This window comes from Antechinus flavipes, chromosome 6, assembly GCF_016432865.1.
Source record: "Antechinus flavipes isolate AdamAnt ecotype Samford, QLD, Australia chromosome 6, AdamAnt_v2, whole genome shotgun sequence".
Classification (NCBI taxonomy): Eukaryota; Metazoa; Chordata; class Mammalia; order Dasyuromorphia; family Dasyuridae; genus Antechinus; species Antechinus flavipes.
Window position 1 is genome coordinate 194659438 of NC_067403.1, and position 13897 is coordinate 194673334.

The 13897-nt window shown below is 33.2% G+C and overlaps 1 protein-coding gene and 1 long non-coding RNA gene across 2 annotated transcripts in view; one reads left to right on the top strand and one right to left on the bottom strand.

Annotated features, from left to right (window-relative positions):
• RNF4 (ring finger protein 4) overlaps positions 1-13897 on the bottom strand; it is a 76116-nt gene that overhangs the window by 39185 nt on the left and 23034 nt on the right. The gene's annotated exons all lie outside the window — the stretch shown is intronic.
• On the top strand, positions 7575-12248 carry LOC127541180 (uncharacterized). Its single transcript, XR_007948402.1, has 2 exons — positions 7575-9107; positions 11749-12248. It is a non-coding gene; the product is annotated as an uncharacterized LOC127541180 (long non-coding RNA).

A 13897-nucleotide genomic window follows, 5' to 3' on the forward strand; every position in this document is an offset into this window, starting at 1 on the left:
CAAGAAGAATTAGACAGCAAAACTATACTAATAAGGGATCTCAATCTCCCTCTCTCAGAACTAGATCAATCAAACCACAAAGGCAGAAATAGTAAATGCATTTTTTTTTTAGATCATGATGCAATAAAAATTACATGCAATATACAAGGCCAGGGGGAAAATAGACCAAAAATTAATTAGAAACAAAATAATCTAATCCTAAAGAATCTGTAGATAAAATAACAAATCTCATACAAAATCGCTAATTTATCCAAGAGAATGACAATAAATAAGACAATATATGAAAATGTATGGGATGCAGCAAAGAAATTCTTAGGGGAAGTTTATATCTCTAGATGCTTACTTGCATAAAATAAGAGAGAGAAGAGCAATGAATTGGACTTACAATTAAAAATGATAAAAAAAGAACAAATCAAAAACCTCCAATTAAATACCATATTTGAAAATCTGAACATAAAAGGGGAGATTAATAAAACTGAAAGTAAAAAAAAAAAACTATTGAATTAAAACAAAAGAGTTAGTTTTATGGAAAAAACCAAAATAGATAAACCTTTAATTTAATTAGAAAGGAAAGAAAAACAAATTGTTAGCATCAAAAATGAAAAGGAAGAACTTTCCATCAATGAAGAGGAAATTTGAACAATAATTAGGAGTTATTTTGCCCAACTATATGTTTGACAATTTAAGTGAAATGAAGGAATACGACTAACAGAGGAGAAAATAAATTACTTAAATAGTTTCATTTTAGGAAAAAACAGAACAAGATATTGTGTGGAATAAAGAGATAAGGTGAAGAACTTACAGGAATATGTGAATTCTTTTTCAAGTCTATTAGCTTGACCACTGTCTGCTTAATCATTTGAAGCCTACTTCCTAGAAATCAGGTGATTTCGGGGGAACAAACCTTTCATTCCAATCTCTCCTTCTCAATGCTCTCTTACTTGTGATGTAATCTCTTGTATAAAAGGTGTGTATTTTTACTACTTCTTTAGCCCTCCTATCACAAGCTTTCTCTTTCTCTTATGGCGTGATAGAATGACTCATCCTCCGGAGGTTTAATAAACAACCTTTCTGCTTTCTATTTTGAGTAATCTCTGAGTAGTCATTTTAGGTAAGGGTCTTCTACATCCCATACACTATTAATCAACTCCTTAAGAAAATTGTTTGTTTGCATTTTGTTTTCTTTCTCATTTTTTCCCTTTTTGATCAGATATTTTTTGTGTAACAAGATAATTGCATAAATATGTATACATGTATTGGATTTAACATATTTTTAGCATATTTAACATATATTGAACAATTTGCCATCAAGGGGAGAGGGTGGGGAAAAAGGAGGTGGAAGTTTGGAACACAAGGTTTTACAACTATCAATGTTGAAAAATTATCCATGCATATATTTTGAAAATAAAAAGCTTTTTAAAAAAAATGATCCAGCAAAACAACCCAAGGAGGAGTAGTCAGACAGATAGGAGGCAAATCAAGAACAAAGAAAAGGAGAGACCAATAGACAGTTTCCATAGCTGAAGAGAGATCAAAAAGTTTTACATTTGAGAAAGATAATTAAAATTAAGTTTGGCAGCATCAATTGAATGATGAGGGTGGAAGGTCAGACTATCAGAGAAATATGTGCAAGAATAGAAGAATCAGGGGAGGGTGAGATGTGGGTCTGTGTGCAGGCAGCAGGGAAACAACTGAAGCCAGAGGATTCCACATTATGAGCAAGAGATGAGAAAGGGGAAAACATGCTTTAGATGAGATAGAATGAGATTACTTGTGTCTGGGGAAGAGAGGGGAGGAGGGTGTTGCCTCAGCAAAGCAGCACATAACAGAGATTGAAGAGCTAGAAAGATGTTTGAGTCATAGGAGATAATGAGGACATTACATAAGGGCTCTCAGCAATCAGCCTCAACTTTTTCCTGAGAAATATAATGAAGGGTTCTCAGGTATGAGGATAAAAGGAAGGAGAGAAAAAGGTTCAAGGAGGAATCCAAAGATCTAGAAAAACCATTTTAGTGAGTGGGGTAGTAAAAGAATGATTTGTTCATTCAGTTGTGTCCAATTCTTTATACTATCCATGGAGTTTTCTTGACAAAGATACTAGAGTAGATTGCCATTTCCTTCTCTAGTAGATTAAAGTAAATAGAATAAGTGACTTGCCCAGGGGTTATACAGCTAATAAGTGTCTGAGGAGTAAAAAGATTAGGGAAGTAAAGGCCTAACTGAGATTCTGTAACAAATTCATAGTACTCTCAGCCAGGAGTGTATTTCTGAACTTGTTTCAGCAGCATGTGAATAAAACTCAAGGCAGTGGCTTGTGGGAGTAATCCAAGGCAGGCTAGGTAGCAGCACACCTAGTGAAAAGTTAAGGAGAGCATGAGACTTAAAAGAAGGGGCCAGTAAGGGCTGATCTGGTTCATCAAGGAATCAAGATGGGGAAAGAAGGAGAGTATGGGTTGGGGGGAAAAGAGAGGGGTGGAATTGAGGGGGTTTAGGATCAGAGGTAATGAGAGAATAGAGCTGTGAGGCAGAGGAAAAGGTGGAAAGACATCTGATAAGGGAATTTCAAAATTCATAAAGGTGGAAATAGAATATCATTATGACAGCAAAATTAAGACTATGATCTATATGTAGGTTAATTGGGATTAAAGAGTTATGGCATATCAATGTATATGCTAAAGTTCCCTAATTAGAGGGAGTTGGGGAAGTGAGAAAGATTATGAACTATGTAATAAACACATTGAGAAAAGAAGAGTGAAATCTTGATTATATGCTAAATGTGGATTGAGTAAATCTCAAGAGAGTAACGGAAGGAGAGAATGAGAGATTGAGGAAATGAGTGGGCAAAGGAGGAGAGAGAGGGAGGGAGAGTCTGAAAGTGGTAATGGGAAGTGAGGAATATTCTAATATTCTAACTCCTCCATCTTAACAATAAGTTAAGGGAATGAGTTGAAGTGCAATCAGTTCTGGAAAAGACCAAAATAGATAAACCTTTAATTTAATTAGAAAGGAAAGAAAAACAAATTGTTAGCATCAAAAATGAAAAGGAAGAACTTTCCATCAATGAAGAGGAAATTTGAACAATAATTAGGAGTTATTTTGCCCAACTATATGTTTGACAATTTAAGTGAAATGAAGGAATACGACTAACAGAGGAGAAAATAAATTACTTAAATAGTTTCATTTTAGGAAAAAACAGAACAAGATATTGTGTGGAATAAAGAGATAAGGTGAAGAACTTACAGGAATATGTGAATTCTTTTTCAAGTCTATTAGCTTGACCACTGTCTGCTTAATCATTTGAAGCCTACTTCCTAGAAATCAGGTGATTTCGGGGGAACAAACCTTTCATTCCAATCTCTCCTTCTCAATGCTCTCTTACTTGTGATGTAATCTCTTGTATAAAAGGTGTGTATTTTTACTACTTCTTTAGCCCTCCTATCACAAGCTTTCTCTTTCTCTTATGGCGTGATAGAATGACTCATCCTCCGGAGGTTTAATAAACAACCTTTCTGCTTTCTATTTTGAGTAATCTCTGAGTAGTCATTTTAGGTAAGGGTCTTCTACATCCCATACACTATTAATCAACTCCTTAAGAAAATTGTTTGCTTGCATTTTGTTTTCTTTCTCATTTTTTCCCTTTTTGATCAGATATTTTTTGTGTAACAAGATAATTGCATAAATATGTATACATGTATTGGATTTAACATATTTTTAGCATATTTAACATATATTGAACAATTTGCCATCAAGGGGAGAGGGTGGGGAAAAAGGAGGTGGAAGTTTGGAACGCAAGGTTTTACAACTATCAATGTTGAAAAATTATCCATGCATATATTTTGAAAATAAAAAGCTTTTTAAAAAAAATGATCCAGCAAAACAACCCAAGGAGGAGTAGTCAAACAGATAGGAGGCAAATCAAGAACAAAGAAAAGGAGAGACCAATAGACAGTTTCCATAGCTGCAGAGAGATCAAAAAGTTTTACATTTGAGAAAGATAATTAAAATTAAGTTTGGCAGCATCAATTGAATGATGAGGGTGGAAGGTCAGACTATCAGAGAAATATGTGCAAGAATAGAAGAATCAGGGGAGGGTGAGATGTGGGTCTGTGTGCAGGCAGCAGGGAAACAACTGAAGCCAGAGGATTCCACATTATGAGCAAGAGATGAGAAAGGGGAAAACATGCTTTAGATGAGATAGAATGAGATTACTTGTGTCTGGGGAAGAGAGGGGAGGAGGGTGTTGCCTCAGCAAAGCAGCACATAACAGAGATTGAAGAGCTAGAAAGATGTTTGAGTCATAGGAGATAATGAGGACATTACATAAGGGCTCTCAGCAATCAGCCTCAACTTTTTCCTGAGAAATATAATGAAGGGTTCTCAGGTATGAGGATAAAAGGAAGGAGAGAAAAAGGTTCAAGGAGGAATCCAAAGATCTAGAAAAACCATTTTAGTGAGTGGGGTAGTAAAAGAATGATTTGTTCATTCAGTTGTGTCCAATTCTTTATACTATCCATGGAGTTTTCTTGACAAAGATACTAGAGTAGATTGCCATTTCCTTCTCTAGTAGATTAAAGTAAATAGAATAAGTGACTTGCCCAGGGGTTATACAGCTAATAAGTGTCTGAGGAGTAAAAAGATTAGGGAAGTAAAGGCCTAACTGAGATTCTGTAACAAATTCATAGTACTCTCAGCCAGGAGTGTATTTCTGAACTTGTTTCAGCAGCATGTGAATAAAACTCAAGGCAGTGGCTTGTGGGAGTAATCCAAGGCAGGCTAGGTAGCAGCACACCTAGTGAAAAGTTAAGGAGAGCATGAGACTTAAAAGAAGGGGCCAGTAAGGGCTGATCTGGTTCATCAAGGAATCAAGATGGGGAAAGAAGGAGAGTATGGGTTGGGGGGAAAAGAGAGGGGTGGAATTGAGGGGGTTTAGGATCAGAGGTAATGAGAGAATAGAGCTGTGAGGCAGAGGAAAAGGTGGAAAGACATCTGATAAGGGAATTTCAAAATTCATAAAGGTGGAAATAGAATATCATTATGACAGCAAAATTAAGACTATGATCTATATGTAGGTTAATTGGGATTAAAGAGTTATGGCATATCAATGTATATGCTAAAGTTCCCTAATTAGAGGGAGTTGGGGAAGTGAGAAAGATTATGAACTATGTAATAAACACATTGAGAAAAGAAGAGTGAAATCTTGATTATATGCTAAATGTGGATTGAGTAAATCTCAAGAGAGTAACGGAAGGAGAGAATGAGAGATTGAGGAAATGAGTGGGCAAAGGAGGAGAGAGAGGGAGGGAGAGTCTGAAAGTGGTAATGGGAAGTGAGGAATATTCTAATATTCTAACTCCTCCATCTTAACAATAAGTTAAGGGAATGAGTTGAAGTGCAATCAGTTCTGGAAAAGACAACAGAGAAACTGTGTCGTGGGGTTTCAATGAGAAACATTGGAAGGAATGGTAAAGATAAAAAAGTTTGTTGCTTCTAGAACAGGCATTCCAGAAAGCACAGTGGAAGGAGGGGGTAATTTTAGATAGGATTACTAGAGAAATTAGGTTGATGGATATAAAAAAAGGGGAAGCAGGCATTAAGGGATGGAAAAAGTGATTTGAATACTAAGGGAGAAAAGAGTTCAGAATCATTGAAATGAGGGGGGGAGGAGGGGGCAAAAAGTTTGTTAATCAAAGATGAATGAATCAGATAGGAATTAGGCTTGAGGATGCAGTTCTCCTCAGAGAACTTAAGCAAGGTTTAACTGGAGATGACCAGTGGAGGGAACACCATAGAATGTGTTCCCTTCTTTCCCCAACAGGCAAGATGATCAATAGAGTAAAATAGAATGGTATTTCCCTCCTTCCTTGGAAGACTTGGACCAGGAAAAGGATAGAGTACAATTGTATATGAAAATTTAAAACTTCAGTTTAGCACAGTACATATGTACACAGTACATATAATCATGAAATACAGAAAACTGCATAAATTATGATAATGTACTAACCAAAGTGATATTTAAATTCCCTATTCTATTCTATAATTCACTAAAATTCTGCTAGGATGCTACTACTATTATTTAAGTTGAAGTCACAATTCAATAGTCCTTAATTTAGGTTTTATAAAGCACTTTTCTCATAAGCTAAGACATACATTATTAATCCCAACTTTCAGAATAAAGCTCACTGAATTTTCAGTGACTTGCCAGAATGTCATACAATTTAAGACACAAAATTTCTAAGTCTTTCCACTATATCATGCTACTTACACCTACACACACACACACACACTTTTTGTCCATTATAAACTTGACAACTTTAAAATATGAACATTTCTATATATGCCAGAGAAAAAGAATTGCATATGAAACTATGATTCTATTACATAGTCCTTTTTTTCCTTTTAGCTATTTGTTCAGTTTAAGAGTGGTTCTAATGCTGCCATACTTGTTATAATCCCTTTCAAAACTTTTTAATGCTCTTGTCTATATATCTTTTACTGTTTCATTTGCATTTTTCTTTTTGGAAGGTATTAATATCATTATTCTCCATAAATCTTTAAAAATGTTTTTCTTTTCCCCAATTTCATGTGAAAATGATTTCCAACATTCATTTTTTTAAATTTTGAGTTTTAAAATTCTCTCCTTCTCTGATATTCCTGGGTCATGGAGAAGGCAAGAAATTTGATATAAGCTATAAATGTGCAGTCATGCAAAACATTTCTAGATTAGTCACTTTGCTTAAAAACAAACAAAAAAAGCATGTATGTTTCAATCAGTATTTAGACTCCATCAGTCATCATTAAGTCCTTCAGAATTATCTTACACCACTGTATTACTGGGAATAGCTAAATTATTTGCAGATGATTATCCTATAACATTGCTGTTACTGTGTTTTCCAAATTTTCCTCATTTCACTTTTCATCAGTTCATATAAGACTTCCCAGGTTTTTATGAGAGCATCTTGCTCATTTTTTATAGCACAAGAGTGAGTATTCCACCACAAGCAGCTCAATGGAAGAAGGCTAACTGAGCTTGGAATGAGGACTATGGACAAGTCACATAAACAGATTTGCCTCAGTTCCTCATCTATGTAATAAGTTTGTCAAAGAAAATGACAAATCCCTCCAATATATCTGTCAAGAAAACCTGAAGGGAGGTGCCAAAGTCAGACATAACTGACTAATAATAATATTTCATATATAATAATATATGAATTTCATCATAATCATATACTACAAATTGTTCAACCATTCTTCAATTGATAGGCAGCTCCTTTATGTCCAAGTCTTTGACACCACAATAAGTCCTTTTCCTTTTTTTTTTTTTTTTTTAAATCTATTTGAGACATAGACCTAGTAGTGGTATGACTGGGTCAAAGGGTATGCAAGGATTAAAGCCTATGACCATAGCTGGAAATTGCTCTCCACAGTGATTATATCAGTTCACATAATACATTAGTGTCTCAATTTTCCCACATCCCTTTCAATATTTGTCATTTTCCTTTTTTGTCACATTAGCCAATCTGATAGGTGTGGGGTATGCTGTAACATTCAGAGAAAACTGTTATTTTTTATTAATGCTGACCCATTAGAATCTCAGCCCAATATCCTGTAATACAACTTATTTCAAAGTCTAACAAAATAATCATGTTAACTCATAAGATGACATCTATTTGGGATCTTAAGGAGCTGCATTTAGTCTCACCAACTAATTTTACTTTTAAATTAACAAAAATAATTATCTCCCTCTTACCTTGCCCTCCATTAAAGAGAGAGAAAAAGAGTGAGAGGGAGAAAATAAAAACACAATACCCTTGTAACAAATATGTATTAGCAAAATGAAATCCCATATTGACCACATCCACATACGTGTCATTCGGAATTTTGAAGCTTCATCTCCGGTGTCAGGAAGATTTCATTATTATTCCTCTAGAATTGTGTTTGGTCATTATAGGGATCATAGTTCTTTAATCTTTTAAAGTTGTTTAACTTTACAATTACTCTCCAGATTCTGCTCACCTCACTATTATTTCATACAAAATTGTTTCTTAGAAAACGATAGGAATCTATTACATTAATGCATATTATTTCATTTAGTCATGTCTCAATTGATAAGCACCTTCTCACTTCTAATTCTTTCCTACTATAAAAAGAGCTGCTATATATATATTTTTGCACAAGTGGCTTCTTTTCCCTTTTCATACCTCTAGGAAGTAGGTCTAATAGAAGTAGAATTTAGTCAAAAGGCATACATACAATTTGACCCCGTTCCCAAGTGATTTCTAAAATGGCTGAACTACTTCGCAGCTCTTTCAACAATAAATATTTGCCTCAGATCCATGAAATGGTTTTGATCTGTCAAAAGTATTTCTTATATCTACTGATATAATCACTTCTGTTGTTTTAGCTATTAATGTGATCTATTATGTTTTATGCTTTTTTTTCCTATCCTATGGATATTGAATTCCTATATTTCTGGAATAAATCCCTCCTAATCAGTATGTAATTCCTTTGATACAATGTTGCTCTTTAAGAAGCATATACAAAGCTCTAAGACCAATAATGTAAACTTTCAATGAAGCAATGATCAAAGGATGCAAAAGAATAGATATAAATTGTTTATAACCACTTTAATACATGTTCAGTCAAAATTCCTCCTGTGATACAGATATGGTTGTGATACTTCAAAAAGTCAAAAAAGAGAAAAACTCTAGACCAATAACCTTAATGAATATTAACAGAATAATATTAATATGGAATTTAGTCTCTTCATTTTACTGACAAGGGTTAATTGCTACCCATAGTATGGTGCAAGGGAAGCTAAGTCAGGAACTCTAAGGCCCATCTCTTTTACAAAATATGTACAGTACCTACACTGTTGACCTTCTAAGACTGTAAGAAAAGTTCTTTGTAAACTATAACTGGCAATAACCATATATAATACTGATGCAAAGCTATAAAAATAATGCATACTCCCTAATAATAAAGCAATGGCCAAAGGAAATGAAGCAACAATTTACAAAAGAAAACTTACAAACTGTTAATAACCACATTAATCAATGTTCACATTCCCAGAAAAGCAAAGGAAGGAAACATAAACATATAAAAGAACAGTTTTTTTTTTTTAAATCTATTTGAGACATAGACCTAGTAGTGGTATGACTGGGTCAAAGGGTATGCAAGGATTAAAGCCTATGACCATAGCTGGAAATTGCTCTCCACAGTGATTATATCAGTTCACATAATACATTAGTGTCTCAATTTCCCACATCCCTTTCAATATTTGTCATTTTCCTTTTTTGTCACATTAGCCAATCTGATAGGTGTGGGGTATGCTGTAACATTCAGAGAAAACTGTTATTTTTTATTATTATAAGTCTGGGTATGAGAATTCTCTTAGCAATTATCACCTGAATTTTGACTAATTTGATCTAGTTAAATGAGAAGTTTTTATTTCATGAAGCTTTTACTTTTACTATTTGAATGTTTGGGAGATTTCAGGAAAAGTCGCTGTTTTTACACATCCTTCTTGAAGACTCTGCCCTCTTTCCAAAAAAAAAAAAATCATTCTAGTTAATTAATGGGAAACATGATTCATTAGTCTTTGAATCATAACTTAACATGTATTGATCTTAATTTTTAATTTTCAAAAGCTGCTTTTTCCTTCTTAAGGGTATTATTTGTAAAATTAGTTCCCCCAATCCTGTTCATTTTATTAACTATTCAAACAAGCCTTCCTTAAAGGTTTTCTAAATCTATCTCTTTGATGGTCTGATAACCTAATAATATTCCATTACATATATATATTTCAATCTGTTCAGCCATTCTACCAACACTTTTTTAAAAGTTGAAATTATGTTCACACTTTCACTGGAGTATTTTTATCTTCATAACTTAACTACCAAGAGCAAAAGTCTCACTGGCTATGCCAGTCAACATTATAAAACTACACAATTATATCCCACTACAAAAACAATCACCAAATGGTTATAGTGCTTTAAGAGTGTAGTGCTTCTTATAATTTCCTTTAAAAGAATAATGTAAATGACAACTTGAAAAGTATTTCCATCAGAAAAAACAACTACTGAGCCATTTTCTCATGAAAGATTAAATTTTTGATCTAGAATTGAACAGGAACTAAAGAAATCACATTCAACTTCATATTAACCTATGGAATTCAAATAGAGATTCTAGTTCCAAATCCAATGTTCTTCTTAATGCTGACCCATTAGAATCTCAGCCCAATATCCTGTAATACAACTTATTTCAAAGTCTAACAAAATAATCATGTTAACTCATAAGATGACATCTATTTGGGATCTTAAGGAGCTGCATTTAGTCTCACCAACTAATTTTACTTTTAAATTAACAAAAATAATTATCGCCCTCCTACCTTGCCCTCCATTAAAGAGAGAGAAAAAGAGTGAGAGGGAGAGAATAAAAACACAATACCCTTGTAACAAATATGTATTAGCAAAATGAAATCCCATATTGACCACATCCAAATACGTGTCATTCGGAATTTTGAAGCTTCATCTCCGGTGTCAGGAAGATTTCATTATTATTCCTCTAGAATTGTGTTTGGTCATTATAGGGATCATAGTTCTTTAATCTTTTAAAGTTGTTTAACTTTACAATTACTCTCCAGATTCTGCTCACCTCACTATTATTTCATACAAAATTGTTTCTTAGAAAACGATAGGAATCTATTACATTAATGCATATTATTTCATTTAGTCATGTCTCAATTGATAAGCACCTTCTCACTTCTAATTCTTTCCTACTATAAAAAGAGCTGCTATATATATATTTTTGCACAAGTGGCTTCTTTTCCCTTTTCATACCTCTAGGAAGTAGGTCTAATAGAAGTAGAATTTAGTCAAAAGGCATACATACAATTTGACCCCGTTCCCAAGTGATTTCTAAAATGGCTGAACTACTTCGCAGCTCTTTCAACAATAAATATTTGCCTCAGATCCATGAAATGGTTTTGATCTGTCAAAAGTATTTCTTATATCTACTGATATAATCACTTCTGTTGTTTTAGCTATTAATGTGATCTATTATGTTTTATGCTTTTTTTTCCTATCCTATGGATATTGAATTCCTATATTTCTGGAATAAATCCCTCCTAATCAGTATGTAATTCCTTTGATACAATGTTGCTCTTTAAGAAGCATATACAAAGCTCTAAGACCAATAATGTAAACTTTCAATGAAGCAATGATCAAAGGATGCAAAAGAATAGATATAAATTGTTTATAACCACTTTAATACATGTTCAGTCAAAATTCCTCCTGTGATACAGATATGGTTGTGATACTTCAAAAAGTCAAAAAAGAGAAAAACTCTAGACCAATAACCTTAATGAATATTAACAGAATAATATTAATATGGAATTTAGTCTCTTCATTTTACTGACAAGGGTTAATTGCTACCCATAGTATGGTGCAAGGGAAGCTAAGTCAGGAACTCTAAGGCCCATCTCTTTTACAAAATATGTACAGTACCTACACTGTTGACCTTCTAAGACTGTAAGAAAAGTTCTTTGTAAACTATAACTGGCAATAACCATATATAATACTGATGCAAAGCTATAAAAATAATGCATACTCCCTAATAATAAAGCAATGGCCAAAGGAAATGAAGCAACAATTTACAAAAGAAAACTTACAAACTGTTAATAACCACATTAATCAATGTTCACATTCCCAGAAAAGCAAAGGAAGGAAACATAAACATATAAAAGAACAGTTTTTTTTTTTTTAAAGGATAAAACCAGAGAGACCACAGATAAGATACTTTATCATATTGTTATTGGCAACGTAGAATGGAGCAAGTAACATAACACACCCCTAAACAATATGACTGATCAAAGGGTTCGTATCTTTGGACCCAGCAATTCCATTGCTAGATTAAAATTAAAAATTAAAAAAAATTATAATAAAAAGAAAATCTAATTGTAACAAAAATATTCATAGCAATTATGAAGGCAAAAAAAAAAAAAAAAAGCACAACAACCTAGAAATAACATCAATATCCAAGCAAATCACGAACATATGACCAAAATTTCTTAAGAATCTTCTTTCTCAGGGCAGCTAGGTGGCGGAGTATATAGAGCACCATCCCTGAAGTCAGGAAGACTTGAGTTCAAATCTAGTCTCAGACATTTAACTCATCCTAGTTGTGTGACCCTGGACAAGTCACTGAGGCAATTGCCTCAGCCAAAAAAAAAAAAAAAAAAAAAAAAAGAATCTTTTTTTTTTTTTTTTTTTTTAATCATAGTGGTAATTCCATATACCAATATACATCTCAACCCATAGTCTTCAAAGAGTTGGTCAAATAAGTTAAGTAACTTGTTAATGGCAACAGCTAGCAAAAATTAAAGGCAAAATATGAACCCAAGTTATCCTGCTTCTATAGCCAGTAGTATCTATTTTGCTACAATGACTTTAAAACATGGAAAGACCTATAAAAGATACACATTAAAAACTTGATACAAAATGAATTTGGCATAAATAAGAGAATATAGACAATGACAATAGATGATGACATCTTAAAGGGATGGGGGAAAGGGGAGAGCCCTGGAAGCAGAACTTTGGACAGCCCTAGAAGATGACAAAGAACAAAAATGTTTATATTTTATGTTTACATTACTGCTAACTCTTTTCATTTTGCCCTATTAAAAACTGGGGGGCAGGGGGAAGAGGAATTTATGCAAAATTTTGTCCCTTATTTGTTTTTATTGTTAATTGTTACTAAGTTATAATGTTTTAAAAGACAGCTCCTAAAAGTACCATATAGGTAAGCAATAGTGGCTTATTCTCAATCATCAAGCAGAGAAGAGTGCTATTTTTAGGCAAGTTAATTTGGCCAGCTATATACATGTAGATACAAATACATGAGATAATATATTTTTAATTCTTTGCCTAAGATCAACATAATATAGATTTCGAGTCAGAAAACATAGCTTGAATCCTAACTGATATGTACTATCCCAACTGATCTAACTACCTAAAAAGTTATGAGTAAATTGTGATGTTAACTGAATGTGGAACAGGGGAAAAGACTGTGAACCATCCTTATCTCTAATTCACTAGATGGAATATTTTGACCTTTATTTTGTTGTTTGTTTGGTTTTATCTTTCTCACTTTTTCACCTTTTTGATCCGATTTTTCTTAAGTAGCATGATAAATGTATTAATATGTTTTAAGAGAATGGCACGTGTTTAACTTATATTGGGTTGCTTTCTGTCTCGTGGAGGATGTTGGTAGGGAAGGAGAAAAATTTGGAACATAAGATTTGGCAGGGATGAATGTTGAAAACTATCTTTGCATGTAGTTTGAAAAATAAAGTTATTATAAAAGATAACAGATGTTAAAATGAAACAAACTTTGTACTAAATCAACTTCGTTGTTCTTGAGTTCAAAGTAAAATAACTGACATTAGACATAAAAAAAATCATAACTGAATCCAAAAAAAAAAAAAAAAAAAAAGAGCCCCACTTTAACAAAGATTTAAAAGCCAAGTCATAAGCTGGGAAAATGAGCAAACAACAGAAAAAGATTCTGATCATAGAAAGCTAGTATAGTGACAAGGAAGATCAAAATACACACTCAGCAGATGATAACAAAGTCAAAACTCCTAGTTCTAAAGCCTCCAAGAAAAATAAAATTGGTCTTGAGCCACAAAAGAACTCAAAAAGAATTTTGAAAATCATGTAAAGACAGAGTTAAAATTGAGAAAAGAAATGAGAATAATGGAAAAAAAAAAAAAAAAACCACACACAAGAAAGCTAATAAGAATGCCTTAAAAAACAAAGTTGGCCAAATAGGAAAGGAGGCACAAAAGCTCTCTAAGGAAAATAATTACTTAAAAATTAGAATTGAGCTAATGGAACAG